The sequence below is a fragment of the Python bivittatus genome, unplaced genomic scaffold (genome assembly GCF_059951505.1).
Source record: "Python bivittatus isolate LINGU-HERP-01145 unplaced genomic scaffold, Pbiv_v1 ctg000480_np1212, whole genome shotgun sequence".
NCBI lineage: Eukaryota > Metazoa > Chordata > Lepidosauria > Squamata > Pythonidae > Python > Python bivittatus.
The window spans coordinates 1117687-1123388 of record NW_028277075.1 but is presented as its reverse complement, the minus strand read 5'-3'; positions in this window follow the sequence as shown (position 1 = coordinate 1123388).

The following is a 5702-nucleotide window of genomic DNA, read 5'->3' as shown; positions in this document are numbered from 1 at the left end:
TTCTCAGATACACTGAACTGGAACTCATCAACTTCTAGACTGCAAAGTAATTTTGCATTCCATTTATATCCTAACTTGTAGAACTACCGTATTCTGAAAGTGTGTAAATTGTCTACCTAAGTAACTGTTTTAACTGAGTGTCATCAAGCAATTATGGAAAAGTTGAACTGGCTGTTCCAGATGCTCAAGGATTCTGTGGCCCTGGACAGAAAGTATGTGTCAACAATAAACTTTTTTTTTCCTTTTACCTTACTAAGTCTGGGCTTCTTATCTTAAATGTGTGGCAATGCCTAGAGATAATGCATCTGCTTAGCTAACTTGTTTTTCTTTGAACCACCCTATTTAAAGGGTAGAGTACCAAAGACAGCCTAAAACTTGGCATTCCTCTGGCACTGTATTCTTAAGAAGCTCTGTAATTATCAACGTGGGCAAAGAATCTGCTTGTGGCCTCTACCAGGGAGTAGGATGTCAATAGGTTTGCATCATATGGCTCAAATTTCATGAAGGAATCATACAGTATAGCCTGACAACTTTCTTCCACAAGGCTTTAAATATTGTTGCACATCCTGTGTTATGGCTTTGTATTGCAGTTAGAGTTCTGTTCATTGCAGTAACAGATTTTGAGCTGGGAAGGTATGTATGGGCATTTGAATGTGTGAATGAGTACAGCTTTTAATTCAGGATATGAACAATAATAGCATTAAACATGCCTTTGTTTCTATGGGTTCTTTGTGTCCAGATTCAGAAGAACAAGGAGACTGAAGATCAGGTGCATCCATAGAGGTCAAGATGGCCATTGTGACTGTGCAGTTGAAACCCCACCCCTTTTTAATGTGTGAGGCACTTTAGAAAGGAGCCGGGCTTTAATCATGTGGACGTAACTGCCATCTTGACTTTTTTAACCCTCCCCCATGGATGCCCCTGCTGGAAGCATTTCCTGGCCTTCATTGGAGCACATACAGCAAAACCAAAGCAGACCAGAATATTATATCCTTGCAATCACAATCTTTACAATCTTGTTCTGTGCCAGTCTCTACTAGTTACCGCTGCCCTGCTTGATTCAGATGGAAGAAGATGCTCCACTTGCCCTGTGCTGGTGTCAGTCTTGTGAGGTAGTCCAGGTAAGAAGCACACCCAGAAGTAGTAGCTCTACTTTATTTTAAGGTTACATTAATAAAATATGCAAGTCTGAAAGTACGTTTCTCCCCCATCACCTTTATAGCCCAAGAAACTAGGGAGGGTCCCTTCTGAGACATCTGCCACACCCGCATTCCTGCTGTGGGGTATGCTGTCGCTTTTCTGACCGTTGCCCTGGCTGCGGCTATTCCCCTGCCTCCCAAGGTCATTCCCACATACCATTACAGCTGGCACCAGGTAGGGCTCCAGGAGTTGCTGTAGCTGCCATTCTGTTCACCATCTTTCCTGATTTCCTGCTGCCTCTCCACAGCAAAGGAGCTTACTGCTTGTACCAGCTGAAGCTTCAAAAGAGTCCCATGTAAAATGCATTGTGATGCTCTTGCTTAGCAATGGCAGGGCACGCATGCCTGACGGAAGCCATGAGTGATTTTTCCAGGACAAGACTCACTTGGGAGAAGTCAGTTATGTTCCAAAGAGAGAGCTTTGTTTAAGCAAGGTCCCTATTATATCTTGAAACTTTGTTTTCCCCCTGGCATGGGCTGAGATTCAGAACATACTGGAATGGTTAATACCTTTTTATAGGTGTATCTTCTGGACTAAACACTTTAAGGCAATGTTTCTCAACCTTGTCAACTTTAAGATGTGTGGACTTCAATTTCCAGAATTCCCCAGCCAGCAAGGGAGTTGAAGTCCACACATCTTCAAGATGACAATGTGGTCAAGAACACTGCTCTAAGGTGATCATATCTGTCAAGGAATAATCAAAAAAGGGGGCACCCGGCAGAGGGGACAATATCACATGCCCCACACAGCACAGTGGCAGTGCACAACCTTGATTTATTTTTGCTTCTCCCTCCAACATACATTCTGCACCTCAAACCCCAAAGGAGGGGTCCAACAGAACAAGACATAAGTACCAGAGTTGAAGCAATGTTTACAGCTGTTGGGAATCTTCTCCTAAGCCTACCCCCCAAAGTTTCCAAATAAGTACATCTGTCCCACTATAGAAACAAATATAACTAACAAGCATGCATTTGTTGGCCTTTAAGCTGGCACAAAAAATCTCGACTGGTTTTATTACAAGAGGCTAACACAGCTATTACTCTCTGGATATTACAGCATGTTAGCGATTATGTACATGAAATATGTTTATGAAGATTCTCAGTCATCCAGGTGGAATTGTCTGGAGGTTGAGTCATGGGAACTGGACTTTTCTTTTTTTTTCGCCTCTACCAAAAAGAAAAGAAGTCCAGTTGCCATGACTCAATCTCCAGACATATGTACATGAAACCAGAAAGAATGATTGGCTCTTAAACATTCATTTTGCCACTGAAAAAATAGTTTAATGACTGGAATTGAACTCAGATTAATGACTTTAAATTTGTAACTAAAGACTAAGGGTTATTCCAGATAAAGGTGTTCATTCACCCCACTCTCTAGGCCGCTGGTCCCGCTACAGAGCCACAATCACACCTCTTTAATGTCCACTCACTCCCCAGGAGTTTTTCTTGCCAGTGTTTCATATCTGAACCCTGTAGATATCCTTACTGCATTATGCACAGCCAATAGAATGCCTTTCTCCAGATGCTGTTTCTTGACTTTGGTGTGCTGCATTGGTTTCAGCAGAAATACCTGTTTCACATATGGCATGAAACTATGGTTTGCTTAACAAATCATAATGGCTGGCTTTTTATTTTATCCTACTTTTTTAACCTTCTCCCAAAACTTAGGAGAGTTCAGCCTGGTTAGTACTTAGATGGGAGACCACCAAGGAATGCCAGGGCTGTAGACAAGTCTGGGAAACCAGGAGACATCCAGGAAGGCGGCAATAGCAAACCACTCCTGTACTGCTGCCATGACAACTAAATGAAGGTGTCTGTGAAGTCAAGCACTATTCGAAGAAGACTTCCCTTGATTATAAGCCAAAGAGCAGAAGTGGGTGTGGTGGGAAGTGGAAGTGAAGAATCTTTTTTTCAGAAGTTGTTCCAAAGTTGCAAATGCAGTCAAGGCTGTCTGATTCAGCTTGTGTGCTTTAGCTGTTTTAAGAAACTGCAGTCCTACCATTCACCTGGGAACAAGCTTCCTTGAGCCCAGTTGGACTCATATTTGAGGCACATACAAGATTGCATAGGTTTTTTTAAAAAAATAGAAAAATGCGCTTTCATAAATGGGTTTGTATTAGCCAGCAGAAAGTGATTTTTTTGTGGGGGGGGGAGATAAAAGAATCTGCTGTGTGTTATTTGTGTGGTGAGTTTATTCATTTTCTGGAAGGAGACAACAATCTAGGTGTCCCTTCCCATATATTAGAGTGGCAGAGCTCAGGAGCTAGGAAGGCTGAACTCCTTCCTTCAGTGAGAAACTATTGTGGTTTCTAAGCTCTAGCATCTTCAGCTGAAAACAAACTTCAGAGTGGATTTTCCTTGCAAAGACAGACAAACTCCTAAGTTCATGCCACTCCCAGCTCAACTCTGGGCCCCTGGGAGGTCTCTGAGACAAGGAGAGGTATAAAGTCAGCCCTCAGAATCCTGAGGATTAATCTATAAATTTCCATTGATCTATAAACAAAACATTCATTGAATCATAGAGTTGGAAGTTAGGCTATCAAGTCCAACCCCTTTGATCAATGCAGTACGTTTCAGCTTCTATGAGTGTTTTGGCTACTTTGGGCTGGAAGTGTCTGAACAAAAACAAGAAACATATCATCCACCATTGGAACCAGTGGTACTCTAGTAGTTAAATTTCAGTTTGATAAATTCAGGCTCTGTGCAGTGGCTTTCCTTGAAAGATGAGGGATGAGAGACGTCAGAGGATGGAAAAAAGTGCAAACCAGTCCGATTTGCCTTGTTTTTAAGAAAGTCATTTAAAACTCATACAAGGCTAATAGCTGCAGGAAAGCCTATTAGCACACTAATGTCTTTAGAGGACAGAGGTCACAGGATCAAACAAATTTACCTAGTTCAGCAATTCTGTGTAGCCTCATGATTTGTGAGAACAGGAAAGGCAAACAAGCAAGCCAGCAAATCTTTAAAAGAGGAAAAGTAAGTGCTGTGAAAGAATAAGGCACAAATCCACCACCTCTTTGAAATGGATACTAGGATTCTGAGAACATGCTGTGGGTATTCTCACAGCCAGCCATAGATCTAGCCTCTATGTCAGAAAGCCTCTTTCGGGTTGTTGTTTTTAACATAGCCCATGGATGGATCAGATGGAATCTGGGTTCAGAACAAGCAGCTTGACTTGATGCATATTTGCCAGTCAGTGTGGTCTCTGTAACACAGCTTTTTTCAGAGTTTAGCATTTAATAAACATTTTGGGCTTTTAATTATTCTCTGAAAAAGTTTTTGTTTATGGATTTGAACTACTGTAAAATGCTTTTCACATGTCATTAGAAGTGGAACCCTGTAGGGTTAAAGCAGTGTTTCTCAACCTTAGCAAGTTTAAGATGTGTGGACTTCAGCTCCCAGAATTAAGAAGTCTACACATCTTAAACGTGCTAAGGCTGAGAAACACTGGGCTAAAGTATGAGAAGTTTAGGAATTGTCAAGTACATGTATAATTAGATACTTTTTATAAAGAATATTTAGGGGCAACCCCCAGCATTTCATTTGCAGCCCTCAGATTTTCCCATAATACTTGGATCTCCTTTTGCCTGGGCAATGTTTAAGTCACTTGTTTCACTTCTTAAAACACTAAAAATCCCAAAAATTGGCCCAACCACTTCTGCTAAGTCATAAGATAACAGTCCCATCTTCTGTAGTCCCAGACAAGCCAGGAAGTGCATCCCCCATGCTAAAAGACGATTTATCCATCCAGGTGAGTTGGGGGGTATTTGTAAAAAAAAGTCAAAATGGCAGCCACAGCTGTCCCTTTTACATGTGTTACATGTGTAACCGTTGTAAAAAGGGGCGGGCCTCCAATCAAATGGTCATGGCCACCATATTGACTGTATCCATCCCTACAACCTGGATTAAGGAAACAAATAGCATGAATATCAGGTTTTCAGGTGAATGCAATTCACTAGCTTTTATTCTAAGACTCATAGGATTGGACTAAATAGAATATATATTCTTATGACAGATCTCAAATAACCAGACTTTCAGAATTCTCTCTTACTAATGTAGCTAATGAAGAACCCTTACTTTTCCAGTCTGAAACTCTTGGATGCTGTGGTACAGTTGGAATGGATGAACTGTTCTCTGTCTTCAAGTGCAACAAAAGACATGGTGAACAATGCTAAAGTAAAATTCAAATTTCTGCCCAGCCGATTTCTTTGTACAGATTTAAGGGGAAAAAATAACCATGTTGTTTGCTTCAGGAAGTCAGCAGAATAACTTGTACAGTTCCAGATTAGTTTTAATAGAAAAACTTCATTTCATGCAAACTTCCTTGGTGCTATTGATTTTATCTTCAAGGAACATCTCCTAAACTCCTGGGGAACCCCAAAAATTCCAGAAAACAGTTCAAGTGCCTCAGGTAAAAGAAGCTTAAATACACACATTTAAAGGCACAAATTCTCATGCAATAACACATCACCCATTTAAACACTGAAAAAAACACACAAGCGG